Below are 16,716 nucleotides of genomic sequence, written 5' to 3'. Positions count from 1 at the left end.
AGTCTCCTGGCTGTTTAAGAGTCAGATTCCCCTCTAGGTGGAAAAAGATTGGCATGTGCCAGCACTGAAATATCAACTCCTGGTACACAGCACAGAGGTCTGTGGTCTCCAGCTCTCTGGTCCCCAGTTACCCAAGCTGTTGACAAGCTTTAGCTGTCACAGCCTCCTTAGAAGTGGATGATGCCCTTACTCCAATTTTCTGCTTTCACAGAAGGAAAGTAGCAAATACTAGCCATGAGCAATGTGAAGACAATGAATGCATGGCAATGGAAGGGAGTGGACACCAATTGCTCACAAAGCACTCTCCTTTTCTATTCCCAAAAGCTATCATGGAAAGAACTGGGCAGCATATTTTAGTTTGCAGTTCCCTTAAAATCCTTCCTGGCCTTGTGTATAAGAAAAGGGCTCATGAACTTGGAGGGAAGATCCTGAATTATCATTCCAATAGGCTAATAGTCCTCTGTCAGGGATTCCTTGTCTCTAGGAGAAAAGCATCTAATAAGGCATTCAACAGCCTAAAGACAGGGGAGGAGGGGGATTTCGATCCATTTGTATGTAACTTTACTGGGAAAAATTACCACATAAAAAGAGCATCTTCTTGCTCAGGGGGTCTAACAAAATTCTGAGTTTCTCCTGTGGCTTTTCCCTTTATTTTGTCCTGCAGACTCGATGCAGATAGGCAGACAGGAGGAACTGAGGTTTCTGTTCTGTCATAAGCATCACCCTCAGAAGTGTTTACAGAGAGCTAATTAGTCGCAACCTGATTAATTGCAGCGAGGCCAACAGAACTGTACGAGGTCCAGCAGCAGCAGTGCAGTTGTGCCAATTAGCCATTCATGCTTGGTAGCTGTGTAAAAGACTTTGCCAGTCCAGGTGTACATATGGTTTGCAGGGTCTGCAGTCAGACCCTAAATATCCCCTTTAGTCTCAAGCTGAATGTATGTTATGCAGAAAATCACACATGAAATAATAATCACAGACATGCACGATGTGATTTTTGCTGTAGCAGAACTTCCTAGGAGAACACTGCATTTTAATACTCCCAGCCATGCTGTGGGACATAGAGGTCTTGCAGGTCTTCACGTGTAGATGTCTTTTTAATTTTTTTTTTCAGAATTTAATCATGGGATTGTATCTACTGCAACATACATTGGTTTAATGTTTAATTCATTAGGTCCCCAAGGAAATCTGCAGGTTCTACAGAAGCTATGAAAATCTGTCTGCTCTGTGCAGACACCCCATTGTCAGGGCCACCTCTAGACGTCTCCACAGCAAAGATCTTCTGATTAGAGGAAAAAATATTAGACCTCAGCTGTGATGTTGAGCTGTTTAAAGCTCCTCACTTCAGCAGTTCAGAGTTATATTAAAATATGCAATCCCTGGTAATTGAGACCAGAGCTCAGGGCAGATCTGTAAAGCAAAGGCAACTGGAAAATGGCAGTAATCACTGAGTCCCCTGCTGCCCTGGAACAGGAATGTCCAGTGGTGGCACAGGCACTGCAGAATGCACAAAAGGGAGGGAAAGGAGAGCTTTTCTGGCAAAAGTAAACTACTGGTTTTTAATCAGAAAGACCTGCCACTTCCAGCCAAATCTGAGGAGCAGCAGTCGCACTTGGCATCCCTGTCCTTGCTGAGGGATGTGGGCCAGAATATTCCCTGGCACCTGCCCATTGTAGCAGCCCAGTCCAGGATGGATGTGGCTGTGCCTCCACCTTCACCCTCCTCTGGGCATTCAGCTGGGTCCTGGAGGAGTCACAGGGCAGTCCAAGCACCCAGAAGCATCTGCAGCACTGAATTTGTGCCCCTGGGTTGTGAGAGAAACAGCCCCTATGATGCTGGGGGAAAAGGGAGGCTGAAGCACTCTGTAAGACCTCAGAATAAAATGAATGAGTGCTTCCCATTGCCATTTTGCTTAAAAAAACCACCTACAATGCCTTCAGTCTTGTGACAGTCATTCCTTCCTCAGCTGTCTCCTCTGAGTTCTTTTCTCACCCACTTCTGTTCCTCTTTCTGCTTCTTTTACATGATATTTTTGGTAGAGAGGCCATGAAAAGGAAAGGCAAAAAATACAGTGTTGTTCAACCATTGACAAAAGCTGGAGTCACTTCACAGAGTGATCTAGGATTTACTCTCTAATCCCAAACATGTGGAAACTGAAACAGGTCATTGTAGGGCTCAGATCACAAGATGCACTGCCAGAGGATGTTTGGGGTTTCTGTCGTGTCAGACAAAAGAAGCCTTTAATATGTTATTGCTAAAAAAGGAAGAAAGGAAAAAGAAGAAAAAGAAAAAGAAAGAAAAAAAAAAAAGAAAAAGAAAAAGAAAAGAAAAGAAAAAGAAAAGAAAAGAAAAGAAAAAGAAAAAGAAAAAGAAAAAGAAAAAGAAAAAGAAAAAGAAAAAGAAAAAGAAAAAGAAAAAGAAAAAAAGAAAAAGAAAAAGAAAGAAAAAGAAAGGAAGAAAAAGAATGTCATGTCTTAATAATCTAGTGTGCTGGTAAGCAAATAATAATCTAATGTGCTGGTATGCAAATTCATTTCACTGCTCTGGACCAACTGATGACATTCTTAAGCTTTTTTAAACAGGTGTTGCTGCTGTAAATTTTATGCCTCAGTTTACTTGCTAAAGAATACAATTAAGCCAACAAAAATCTGGTTGTGACTCACACATAATGAAATGAGAACAGTATCATCATCATTAAGCAGCAAATAAAGCTATTGATTCTTTGCATTATGCTGTCAGGTTTAATTCAATTTCATTTTTTTCTCCTTTCCGCCCTTAATTATACAGTTCATGCTGATTCCTCTTTTAAGCCAACAGAATGGAGTGATGCCTTACCTTACCTTAGCAGCAAAAGCACAAGCCTGCTGAGCCCCAGTGTATCTTTGTTGGACTTAATTAAAGACAAACTTTCACAGCTTCTGATAGAGGCGTGTGTTTCAGTCCTGAGACAGTCTGGGGGCTCCAAGCACAATGTTGGTGCTGCTGGGCTGTGTCTGGCTCTTTCTGTCCATTGCCAGCTGGGTGCACCATCACTGCCTCCCATTTAGCTAGTAAAGGTAAACCAAGCTGCTAACAAATGCCCCAAGAAGAGGGGGACAGAAAAATGCTGCAGCAGTCAAAATGTGAAAATATAAATCAGCACTGCTATGTGATCTCATCAAAGGGCAACTGTGGAGCAGGGTGTGAAGGAAAAAAGGTGGGTGAGGGAGAGGGGGCATCTCCTCTGGGTCCTTTCTGTCAATAGCAGCTACAGAGAGCATTGAAAGCAGGTTCATGGACACTGGGAGCCCTTCATTGTAGGATGTGCTGTGCCAGAGCTGTACCATCAGCGTGGGTTGGGCTGCTGGATGCTTACAATGGCAGGAACATATTGTACCACTTCTGGAGAGCAATCTGAATAGTGGGAAGAGAGGGGGAGGTTTTTGTTGATTTTTTTTAAACAAAAACCATACAGATCAGCTGAATAGCATATTTGCTGGATATTGTTCAAGCAACATTTTTTCCCTGCTTGGGGCCAGTTTGCAATACATGTATTCATGCTGATTCCTTATTCTGTGAGTTATTCATAAGTGCTTTCTTAATATGCATCAATGGCAAATTTGGCCCTGGTTGAGTAGCTGTGTTAGAAGCAGTCTAGACTGATCCTTTTTTCCCACTTCTGACTTTCTGATGAATATGGACATATGAATATGTGACTTATAGACAGGTTCTGCTCTCTTGCCTCAGACCTTCCAAAGGGGTCTCCCTCAGCTCTTGCAGCAACACAAACTTCCATGGGACCACTCAGTGACTTCACTCCTGCTCACTGCAAGGCAGGGGGTCAGAGCCCACAGCAGACAGAAAATACTGAATATTTTAGAGGGGTCATGTCTTCTGAATGTTTCTCTTCTGCTGAGGTTCACGGGGATTTCCAACACAATTAAAGGAGTATGTATGTCCCCTTCACAGGAACTGGTGAATCATTTTCTTCTGCTCCTCCAGATGAGCATATCATAAAAGGAGGAGATTAGAATAAACCCTCTGGCATGAATTCAAGCAAAACATACCTGCCAGCACCTTAATTAAAGACAGAAGGTATCAGATCAAGTGAATTTGTGAAAATATTCACTGGGGGTGAAAAAAATGTCAAGAAAGGACCTAAGGATGCTTGTTTTCTTATGAGGTCTCAGGCTCTGTGCTTCTCATGTTCTGTACAGCAGCTGCTTAGATCTTGGAATAAAAACCTGCCTTCCCTCCTTCTACCCCACTTCTTTGTTTCTCACAAGAATTAGTCCATTTAAATATAAGGAAAGTTGATGTTGAAGTACTGTTGTCACTCAGAGTGGTTTTTTAACAGAATATTTAAACTCTTGGGAAAACTCTGGTTGCCTGATTATTCCTTAGGTTTGTATTTTTCATGCCCTACACCCCTTTACATCAGGATTCTCAAAACAGTGGAACTGTCTCCACCTGCAATAGATCTTAGAGAACTGACTGATGGTTTGCAGCCATGAACAAGCCTCAGAGAAAAATAAAGTTGATTGAGACTTGCTAAGTGTTTGAGGATGCCACCTCGGAATCTCACAAAACTAAGTTTCAGCATCAGCTTCATAATGATGTTGAGGGTACTTTTTCCTGAGAAGATGAATATTTGTTATCAGTTGTCATCACCTTTGTTTTAAACTTTACCAACAAGCTAAAAGAACATGGGACAAAGTGCTTCAAAAGTCCATTTCATATCCTGTACAGGTCTGTGTGGGTATTGTGGAGACTCTTTCTCCTTGCTAAACATTTTTTTAATTCTGTCTACCTTGTGGAAAATGCAAAACAGAAAAGGAGTAGTGATTTGGGATCTGTCTTTTGAGTGAAGGAGGTTTAGATCTATGTAGGCTTAGCTTTCCTGCAGGCTAATAATAATGCAGAAGTGTTTGATGAAATTAATACAAGTGAGTCCAACACCTCAGTGATTTCTTGCAGAAGAGCAGAGATAAAATTAAGCTTCTATTCCTCTCCTATATGGCCAGGATATTTCTTAATCTGCAGATATTTCCTTGAACATCTGTTAGAAAAAAGAAAACAGCTGTAACAACAAAAACAAACAAAAAATACCCTCTGATGTTTTAAACTGCTTTATAACTTTAAGGTCTCTTCTCTTGCTTGTTGCACAGTCTCCTTCTCTCCAATTTTCATCTCCTCCTTCCTCCCGCATTTTTTCTGTTGCAGTATGCTCTATACTGAATTAAGTAAAAGCAATTATTTGCAAACTTACAGATGCAGGTTTTAAAGCCAGCAACACCAAATGATAATTTCCCTAAGCAGTTTTGTTTGTAGCTTTGTTTACTGCTCTTTGCAGCTGTTATCAATGCTCTTTCCCCATTATCTGCATGGTAGCAGTTGTAATGGAGAAGGTACTGTGAGAGAAGAGTGCCCCAAATTCCCTGCTTATGGTGAGGAGCTCTCAGCCATCATAGCTGCAGAGAGTGCTCGGCTGCTTCTGAGGCAGAGCCTCCAAGCAATAGCACTGAAAGCAGCAAATTGTTTTGGGTTTTTTTTTCCTCCCCAACTGATTCTCCAAGTCTGTGAATCGTTAATATGGTTTAGAATGGAAATGAAAATGCCACAAAAGAGCATCTCATTGCAGGATGTCTGTAAAGAGATATAAAAGGATCTTTTCAGAGGTAATTATTCAAACTACTTCATATAACTGTCACCATTAAAAGGTCACTAACTTTTACCACACAGAGATTGCTAAAGATGCAGTGCTGGCACCATCTTCTAAAACTTGGGAAAGTACTCTAGTGTCACTCATGGTCTTCTGTGATACTGCCTGGTTTTATCTTCCCTTGACTCAATTCAGCTTAGCTTTATTATGTTAGTAGAGAGGATCAAGGTGACCGCTCTTACTGGCAGTGTACAACCTTATAACAAATAGCACCTCTTTCCTTGAGGAACTTCCACTCACAAAATGATAGACAGACCATATCTCAGGCATGTCATCTTTTTACTGGTAATAATTGCAATTACAACCTACAATGTTCTTGCTGTATTTCATTTCAGATTTTAATTGCATACTATCATTCTCATTCCAAATTAAGATCCCAGTGCATATTTTAAACTGTCTGTAAATACACATTAAGAAGATGACATCCATTAGACAACCATGCAAGCAGTGTATATGTGGCATATTAAAGAAGCAGATATACTTGAAGAGCTTGCTCTCAACCCAAATGCATGCTTATACAAAATTTTCTGTGAAAAAATAAGTCCTTTGGGTGTATCACAGATAATCCTCTTCCCTATACACTATAACATCTTTTCCGTCAAACAGGGTGGAAATTGGCTAAATGGATTCCAGTTTTCTTAGATGAGGACTGACAGGCAGAAAGAAACTACTGTACACCCATTTCTTTGGGAAATCCAGCTAAAAATCCTTTATTCTCTAGGTAGACAATAGAAGTGGCATTACTCCCAGCAATGTGATATGCAGCTGAATTTTGAGGCTTCAAATCACAGCAGGCTGTACAGATGCTGTGTATCAGAGGCAGCTCCTCTGCTGCCTGAGTGATTCCTGGGCATCCCTGAACCGTTTAAACATCTGCAGAGCCTAGGGAGGCTGCTTATGAGCAAAATGAGTGCTAGCAAACTTTCCATGCCAGCCTTACAGAAATAGGTCACTGCCCCCTTTCTGTTACAAGTCAAGTGATACTCGAAAAAGGCAAAGGAAAGGAACGTTTGTGTCTGCACTGAAAAGCCAAAAAAGTTTTGGGTGTTCAGAGAAAGGTGCAAAAAAGCTGCATAAACCCCTCATCTTGCTCAGACTGAGAATTCAAGGGAGATGAAAGGGTCTGCCTTAGTGAGATGGTAGAGAGAGCAGAAGAGGGCCTAGAAGTGGAGGATGAGCAGAGCTTCCTTCTCTCCTCGGCCAAAGAGAAATTTTCCATATGGCTAAACTTCAGAGCAGTAACTTTGTGCTTGCACAGACCAGAGTAGGTTGTACCTAATATTTACAAGACAGCCTGAGAAACCTGAAATTCTTTTACCTTTGCTTGTCCTTGACCTCTCCAAAAGCCAACAGTAAAGAAAAGAAAAAAAATTACAACTTCACTTATTATGAGAAACCTGAAGGAAAGTGCTTGTTTCAGCTGAAAATTACCCCTGAAAATGCATGTTATATTATGGGGAAATTGTATTTTCCAATCACATAAACTGGAGAGTAAAGTGCTATAAGGTGCTAGGTTTTTCACAACAAAGTTGTCTGCCACTGTACCATCCCTAGCATTTCACATGAAACATGGTCAGTGAATGTCTCTCTGGATGCTTCATGTCAGTGGGAGCTGCCAGTTCTGAGGGCCCTTAAATGAGTGCACAATTATTGATCCAAACACAGCATTTACAAACAGCTTTTTGAATGTTATTATTACTAATGCTTGTTCATTTCAGTAGCAGTGGACATAGGGATTTTTTTGGTACTGTAGCCTGTGTTAGATAATGTAGAAATTAGTGCAGGGCTCATTGTTAGTGGTTATTTCTTACTAGGAATGTTTGTTGAGTGAGCCTTTCTTCTGCACAGCAATAGGTGGCTGATTGGTGCTGATTTAATGATTTATAGCATCTTATTTCCTGATGAGACTGCAGCTCACAAGAAGTGCCAGGGATGTGCCTTTTGAGCAGCTGACATGGGCTGCATATTTCATGTACTGCTGGAGAGTGCAGGCAGGCTGAGTAGTATCAGATCACATAAGATGTATGTGTCCATGATTTTCCTGTGTAACAAAAATCCTGTCATCTGCCGACATAAGAGACACGAGATAACAGTTCCGTGACCCTGCATAGTTCTTCAGTCTGGACAGACAAGACAAATCTAAATAATTGAGTATGGGCTCCTCAGACTTTCTTCATGTTAGTGCAGTGCCACAGCCAAAAAGCATAGAATGGTTTTGAGCTGCCTGCACTCTCCTCCCACTTGCAGCAATCTTTTGTGTTTTCCAGTCACCATTAGTGGAAAGGCCAGCAAGGTCCTGGGTTCATGCAAGGCACCATAGGTAAGACTTCCCCACTGGCCAGCAGCAGCTTCCTGCTCTGCCTTTTCTACCACAAATTTGGGAAGTTGCTGAATTCTCTTGGCTAGAAAGATGGTAGGGTAACTAAAAAGTATATCCATGTATATGTAGGTACACAGGCTTTCACCTGTACTGGCATTTCTGTCTAGCCACAGGACAATATCCAACATCCTTTCTCACCTCACTGCTCACTGCCTGTGGTCCATTATTTCACTGAGACCCTGGACTCTGTCAGGCTTGAGAGGAAAGGAAAATTCCAGCATTAATGCCACCGTACTGAGTGGAAAGTTTCTAGCTGCCTCCTATTGGAAATAGAGAGCTGGCAGTCATTAAGTCTATTGTGATTACCACTGCAGAAGATTCCTTTTTAGAACTTAGTCCTGTTTTATTTTAATTGCATCTGTTGGTAGGACTTAGAAAAAGCAACAAAACAACAGAACATTCACCAACACGTTCACAACAACCTACTACCAGTGCTCTTTATTGCTATCCCTATGTAAAATGACTTCAGTTTGTATTGACTTTACCTGAGATTCATAACATAATTTCCAACTTGCTATTTGATTTTTGGGTGCTTTTTTTGCTTTAAAGCTTTACTTGTTAATGTATTTTTCTATAATTACACCACAATCACTCCTAAGTGCACAGTTTACATTGAACAGAGCCATTAAGGGTTGCTGCTGGTAGTTGATTGTTACACACAGTTGTGCAGACAACTTTGTATTTAGACCCAAACCAGCTTTACAGGGCAAAGATATATTTAGCTGCAGGAATTTCCAGCCATTATTTTTGTTGATGTCCGTAGTTAATCAGCCTGGACAGCCTATAGGGTAATTGTGAGGCTGGTGTTAAGCAGTCCTGTGCTCAGCAGAGATCTCAGTGTCTTTGCTGTGCATATGGTGATGAGCTTGAGTGGCTCTGAATTGTGTTCTGTCTGATGTAAAGGCTTCATGGCACACTATAAGCTATCAACAACGCACATTTCTGAGCTCTTTGTTGTTTCCTTCTCTAAACTTTTCCCTAGGTGATGAAGTGATTCTCTATTCACAAAACCTGATTTTGATCCTACCTCTTTGGTGAAATTCATTTGAGTTCTGTGCCAAATTTTTTTAAGGATCTACAGCTCTTTAACATATTTATGGCTCAGGGGGGTACACTATAATTTGAGGAAAACATTAGTATGTGTAATTCTACCAGTGATGAATAATTAACGTACAATTATAAAATCTTTCAAGATTTTAAGTGGGCGAGAATCATTTCATTTTTCCCCAGACCACATTTGAAATAAAGCAGAGCAGCAGTGAAAGAGGATGCACACCCTCAAATAGTCCAGGGTAGGCATTGAAGATGACTGCCACACACAGATGAAACAACAAAGGGAATTTACTTAGACAGAAGGTATTAGCAGAAATCCAGCATCCATTGATGGGGCTTTGCACAGTGCCTTGCACATGTCATTAAACTGATTTGGAATTTGGAAAGGAGACAGAAGACTTCATTACTGCCCTTTTTGAATGGACTACTGCATCTTTTAATAGCCTCACATAAGCAAGAACTCATTTTAATGTCCTGTTCAGAAGGAAGAACACCATCTGCAGAATTAGTAAGAAGTATCTGTGGCAAGTGGAATCTCCCATTCACTACTTTTTCCAGCCCTTCCACAGCTTTTAAAAACTTGGGGAATCATAATGCAGAGTGACACAAGTGCTCCAAAGCTACTGCAGGTTGAAACATGGAAGGGGTCTGTTTCTGTTGGGGCACTGGGGGTTTGCTGAACCAGGAAAAAAATTGATAGGAGTGTATGAAGAAAAAGCTTGAGCAGCTGCCATGGCCTTCGGAGTGCTCCGGCTCTGAGCACAAGGCCGGCAGCACAAAGATCAGCCTGGTATCATTTCTGTCCCAGTACATCAAACAGCGGAACAGGCAGTCCTCAATACACAGGTCAGGGGATTAGCTTGTCCTGTCAAGGGAAGGCCAAGCCTCTTTGGCCTGATATTCACCAGTAATTACCAGCCCAAACTGCTGATAAACTAAGTAGTTGCATGGAGCTGCTGGCTGAGACATGCATCTCAGTCATGAGAGCATGAGAGCTCTGACCCCTCAGGACCACCCACTATTGCACTAAAGGCTGCTGCTTGCCATACAGTCAGGATCCCCTGCTTTAATCCAAATGGAAGCTCCTTTACTTGAGCCATTGTTTCCAATTGTTGGAGGGAAAGACTATAAGAAATTATCTGAGCCATCAGTAACAAGGGGAAGTGGAAAAGGGGTGAGTCAGGCACCAGTTCCTCTCCCACTTGACTCCTCTGGCATGGTTGGAGGTGCTGCCTTTTTGCAGGGGCACTCTGCCTCTTGTTCCAGGACTACTAGAATGGAGGAAACCCCCCATCCAGGGAGCCCTCAGGTAGGACTGTCTACCTCCAAGGATAGGGGCAGCAAGGCAGCATGAGCTCACCCACACAAAACTGCATGTGGCCAGTCTTCACTCACTGTGGCTGCAGCAAAGCTTTTTATGACTTTTATGCTTTTTAAGCTTTTTATGTCTTGTTTTTCCCGTGTTTTCACTTCCTTTACTAGATTTTTGCTTTTTGTGTGTCATGCTAAAATGAACTCTTCTGTAAAAAAGACAAAGGCAAGACCCTAGTACTTTATTCTGTTAAGCAAACATTTGTCCCAAGTTTTATAGAAAATATTCTGCACCTCAACATAGGCATGACTTTACCTCTGGTACAGTGTGCAGTTTTGGGCTCCAAAATATAAGAATATTAAAGTATTAGCATGTGTTCAAAGGAGGGCAACTAAGATGGTGAAAGGAGTAAAGGGCATGAGCTAGGAGGAATGGCTGAGGATACTGGGTTTGTTCTGCTTAGGGAATTGGAGACAGGGGTGTGACCTTGTCTACACCTTTTTCCTGACAGGGAAGTGGAGAGGGAGGTGGTGATCTCTTCTTTCTGGTGTCCTGTGATAGGACATGGGGTGACCTTACTAAGAGATGTTCCATCCAGTTCCAGTAACCTGAAGTTACCTCCTCTGATCTTTGTTAATTACTCTGTCACAGCTTCATGCTTGATTTTCTGACATAGGTCAGGAGCATGAGAGCTTGAGAAAAAAAGAGCTGAAAAGAACTAAGAACTGCTGGAGTTTTTTTCTCTCTTAATTTCTCACTGACTTTGTGGCTGGAGGAGTCTGACCAAGACAGAGTAGTAGTTGAGAAGATAGTTTACAGTGAATGATGGCTTTTTAGAGCTTGACTGACAACAGTTTGTTGAAAGGTGTTTGACATATTCTCATTTGATAGCTGTAATCATGTTGGTCAAGAGAAGATCCAAATACTTCTCATTGGCATTCAGCAGCCCCAAGAATTAAGGGTCCCTTTCAAATCTGATCGTTCAGATTTCTATCTGTCAGACAGTGTCAAAGAATTCATTCCTTTGTGTGGTTTCCAGTCTGGCTTTGCCTGGAGAAAGCACTTTGAGCTCATTTTATTTCATCTGCAAAGGAAGATGACAGCTCTTTGCTATAGAAAATTTGTGTCTGATAACTATACTATCTTTTAATACAGTCTTTTCAGCCCAAGACTTCCAAATACCCACTGCAGAGACAAGGCAGAACTCTCCCCATTGATCTATCACAGGTTAAGGCTGTACTTTGTGATGCTTTCATGTAGATTAAGACACCACAAGATGTAAGTGGTGGGGGACAAAGGCAGGGAAGGAGCTGTGTTTGTGTGGGGGAATATCCAGAATTTATTGTACACTTCATTTTTATTTTGCAAAACATGCCTACATATCTGCAGTCCATACTGTGTTTCTAGGCTGCCCAGTCCACTCCAGTATAGAAACATAGAATGGTTATGTTGGAAAAGACCTCTGAGGTCAAGTCCAACCATTAACCTACATGCCAAGTCCACTGCAAAACCATGTCCCTGAGTGCCACATCTAAATGTATTATCAGAAATAGTCCTTCACTTGTGACAATGGTAACTAGATAGTCTGCTCTTACCTCCCAACCCATTTCCTGTTTGCCAGATCAGGGGCATCCACTGAGTCCATGTAGCACAACATCACCTCACTCCTCCGAGCAGTGTCCTGCCCCTGCTATCTACAGCATGACTTCACATAAGCTGTATCCAATCTATTTCTATGCCACATTGTCACCAGCTAAAATTGGTCTTGTTCCTCCATTTTCTAGCTGAAAAGCGAGAGGAACAGATAAGCCCCAGTTTAATTTGTTCTGGCAATTATTGGAAATCTCCCACAGAGAGAGGAGCCCTTGCCTGTCGGTGCGGAATGACATACAGCCTCACGGGCCCAGACAAAAGGAGACCCTGCTTTTCTGCAAGTCTATTCAGGCATGTATAGACATATTGGCTGAGGTACCAGCCCATCCGCATCTTAATGGGGAAAAGAGAGAGACAAGGACCTAAAAAAAAAGAAAAAGGAATAAAAACTGTGAAGCGAGGACTGACACCGTGGCATTGAAGGCTTGAAACAAACTGTGCACTGGTGAAGAGAGTGGGGAAAAAACTCTTGGCTGGCTAGTCCAGCAGATAACTACATTGCTGCGGTCTGTGTTTCAGAAGTACCAGAATAATTCTGTTATTACAGATAAAGGTTATGCTAAGATTGATTTAGAAATGTGAATTGAAGGTAAGTGTGTTTTGGAGCTGGGGTAGAAGCTAAGCTTTTTTTCTTTTCTCTTTCTCTGCCTCTCTTCCTCTCCTGCAATTTCTGAAAATCAGGATTCAACATTAATTCAACCCAAATGAAAGTGTTATGATAAAACACCTCTGAGAAGCATTTTAAAATATAATTTCCTGCAAAATGAGTGTGTAAGTTTATTAAAAAAAAAAAACCAAAGTGCTAGTCAAAAGGTGAAAGAAATATATTCCATGATTATAGGGGAAGAAAGAGGTTATTTAAGAAATAGCTGAAATGGCAGTTCTTTTTAAATTGTCATGTGAATGCTTTTAAAATGTAATGACAAAGGCAGCTATTCTTTAAGGCTTTTTCCTTATACTCTGCTCCTGAGCCAAGGGGAAAAGTGTTTGTGGAGAAAATCACTTTAAATTCCAGGTAGATTTTTTTTTCCCTATGCCTCTGGATTAATTTTCTAAATTTTTCCCTTTAACAATGCTCAAAAATAATAATAATTCTTATGGCCACCTAATTTATCTACACTGAAAACAGCTGACAGGAAGAAATGCCAAAGTTTGGTCATTGGCATCCCAAAAATGATTTCTTATTGCATTAATAACATATTACAGAAGAAGATCTGTAATGTAAACTTAGAAAACAGCAGACCCCCTTCTTGTTTTTAAAGGAGCTGTCGAGACCTATCCAAAGCTCACAGCCCTGATTGAAAATGCTTTTGCTAGCTTTGCTGAACTTAGAGCTGATGCATTGTTTTTAGGGATTATAACCTTTGCTGTTGTTGTCTGCGACAAAAAATTAATAATGTACGAAGGTGGCGAACATCAGCTTTCTTTTTGTTAATGGTAATTTCTGTGCAGGACGATTAGAAAATTTTTATGACTGACCAATGCTCTAGTTAGATAAGTTGAAAAAACAAAGTTTAAAAGCAAGAGCTGTGCCACCAGATACTTAGAAAGTGCATGTGTAATTGCTGGGAAATTAGTTCTTACTGCAATTAGCGGCCATTGTGTTTGAGCATTAATAGCCTGGGGAAAGCATAATAAAGTTGCTCCTAAGTGTTGGTAACAACACATTTCTCAGGGATTATTACTTAATTAACAATAATTTGAAAGGGTAGTTCTTCTAAGATGAAGCATTCATTTATATGGTGTATCTAAAGAATACCAGATCAAAACATGTCACCTGCTAGGATTTCTCTTGGTCCTTTGGTTTCACTTGTGAGTGCCTGCTTGCCTACATAAAATACTGCATTTGCATCTGAGCTACTTCTTCTGTGGGTCTATGTAATAGGAATTTGTCCCCCCTTGAAAGTTTGCGCATTATTTTCTCATCATACGGTGTCTTCTGGGTCCAAGCAGATTCTGGTTTTAATTAGAAATGCTAACATGGCCAGGGAAGCACCTCTCACACCCACTCTTTCCATGCCCTCTACACCAGAACAGGGCAACTGTTTCCCCAACACATGCATTATTCATTCCCAACCACCTCAACATGAAACATTTGCTATTGTTCCCACTGTCCACCCATGTAGCTTATGTTCTCCCGGCATGGTTTCCAGCGAATGGTGCCTGGATTACTGGTCCCATTCACACACACTGGTGCATCAGTTGAGAAAGAGGCTAGATCATCAGACAAAGAGTGTCTGATTGGTTTGTGATGATGTCTTGTCTTTTTCCTGAAAGTTGCTGCATGCTGTAGTACAAACCAGACTTGTTCTTTGGAATGGGTTGTGTTGAAAAGAGGGCAGAGCTGCTGAGGCAACCTGTTGCACACATTGCCCAGAAGAGCATAAGAAAAATACAGTGTGTAAACTGAGCTACAGCAGCAAATGAAAGAACAGAGAAATGCAAACATAGTGAAAGGTACGTTGTAATATTACTATTTATTTTTCTCAGTGGCAGAAAGTACAATTTCTCTGTTGCTCCCTATTGTATGCAGTGGATTGCTCAAAACAAGGAAAGATTTTAAAAGCATTGTATTTTTGTGTTGGTAAGAAACAATTCATATGCTATGTTCTCTAATATGTGGACAAGCTGTCTGAGACAGTGCTTCAGAATTATTTGGTGGCTGTCTGTTGCATTCACTGGTATCCATATAAGAAGCTCAGAATAATTCCATTATTTGCTCCTTACAGTCTGTTCAAGGAAACTGGAAGTTTAGGCCTAGGCATTACTGGAAAGTGACAGTGACGTGGACGAATTATTCTTAAACTGGTTGCAAAACTCTTCTAATTGAAAAGATGTTTTGTAAAATAGGCATTAGGCACATACATTTCTATTTGTGCTTTCGGAAAATTCCTGTTCAAAGAGCTAATCTGCATGTCTTGACTGTCTAGATGGAAGCTTATATTTAGAAGTAGATTAGACTGGCACTTATGCAGAGCCCAGACTCCTGTAGTGGATCAAGACTGATTACAGTGGCACAGAATTTCATTTTTATTTCAGTAGAATTTTAAAATTTCCTAGTTCACACAACATCAAAGGCATCCTTCTAAATAAAAATCCATGCAGTTCTCTATCTGAGGGCATATCTTATTATGTACAATATAATCAGATTGATGTAGTATTGCATCAGAAACAACACAAGCTGTTTTGAAATGAGCCTTGTGGGAACACAAAATATGGGATATATAACAATGTGTGTGTTTCTTTGAAGAGAAAGAAGAGTTACAGTGAATGAAGCTCGTGCTAATTAATAATGTTGGACAGAGCCTGTGTTTTTTTTCTTGAAATACTGAATGAATATTAAACCAGAAATCAAAAGTTTTATTGTCCTTGACATATTTTTTTCCAAGTGACATTGTTCACATTTTTCTAGTTTATTCAGTTTTTCTTCATAGTAAAATGGCCAGGAACTACTGCTACAGAGTCCACTCTCTGAAGTTGATGTTGTGTGGGGATTATCATTAAAGAATAAATTCCTGCATTTTTAATATAAAAAAGCTGCAAAAACAGGCTGCCTGTGAAAATCCTCTGCAAGCCAAGCAGTGTGGTTCCCATGCATAGGGAAATCCTCACTTTCCTGCTCCTGCTTCTGACCCTGCATGAGAGGCAGTGATTATCTCGCTGCTCCCCTGGAGCCATCCCCCCCAGCTCCCCAGCCAGCTACACTCCTCACACAGTGGAGTGGCACTCTATCAGGGGGTCTCTGAGACCAGAACAAGAAGAGATTCTGCAGTCCATGGGGCAGAGACTTTCCTCTGCCTGATTTTTGCTGTACAAAGTCTGCAGAGCTTCCGTCCAGGACAGGCACTAGGGGATCTTTCATCTCCATTTCAGAACGGCTGGAGAGGGTGCAAGCCAGGCACCCTCAGCCATTGGTAGGTGCTTCTCAAGGCTGGCATCCCAGCTGTGGTCTCTGCCAGCTGGAGCAGGTGGGAAGTGCAGGCAGGCAGAGTGGGTGCAGCGGACAAACCACAGCTCAAGTAATTTGCTGGTGGTGCTTGAGACTGCCTGTGTGCAGAACTGGGACATCCCAGTCCTCCACGTGCCTGTGTCACTCCAGCAGACTGCCATGCTTCTGCCTATATCAGTTTTGTAAGGTACCACTTCTCTATTTAAATCCTCTAAAAATGCTGCTGTTTGCTGAGGCTTCCCAAGTCAATCACATTCACTGGTTTATTACTCTACCTTCAATATTTAACTAGAAATTATCAGCAACTAACTTAATCAAATCTGATCATTTCTTCAGTGCATCACAAACCATGGATTTAAAGGTGTCTCATAACCCCCTGCCTTAGAGCTGGGACGTGAGCTGCATGCATCTTTGGTTTGCCCTTCCTGGTATTATCAAGTGATGCATTTTCATAAGCAGACCTCATCTCCTAGGTAAAATGGACACTGTGCTTTCCATATGCATCATATTATATTGAATTATGTTATATCACTTTACAGTATTTTATATAACATTATATTATACTATTTAATTTTACTTGAGTGAAATATTTGGAAACCCAGTCCCCTTATATTATGCAATTGGAGATCATTCTGGCACTAAAAAGTAGAAAATTTCATTTAGGCTGC

At 41.1% G+C, this 16,716-nt stretch overlaps 1 protein-coding gene across 2 annotated transcripts in view; it reads left to right on the top strand.

Annotated features, from left to right (window-relative positions):
• Positions 1-16,716, top strand: part of CDH20 (cadherin 20) — a 117,142-nt gene that overhangs the window by 48,880 nt on the left and 51,546 nt on the right. Inside the window, exon 1 of one of the 2 annotated variants that reach the window (XM_050971418.1) lies at positions 14,398-14,556. The exons of the other annotated variant lie outside the window; for it this stretch is intronic. The gene's annotated coding sequence lies outside the window, so the exon portion shown is untranslated. Of the gene's footprint in view, positions 1-14,397; positions 14,557-16,716 lie in introns of those variants that run through there. 2 annotated transcript variants of the gene reach the window in all.

This window comes from Serinus canaria, chromosome 2 (genome assembly GCF_022539315.1).
Source record: "Serinus canaria isolate serCan28SL12 chromosome 2, serCan2020, whole genome shotgun sequence".
NCBI classification, from domain to species: Eukaryota; Metazoa; Chordata; class Aves; order Passeriformes; family Fringillidae; genus Serinus; species Serinus canaria.
This window is presented reverse-complemented; position numbering and strand designations above follow the sequence as displayed.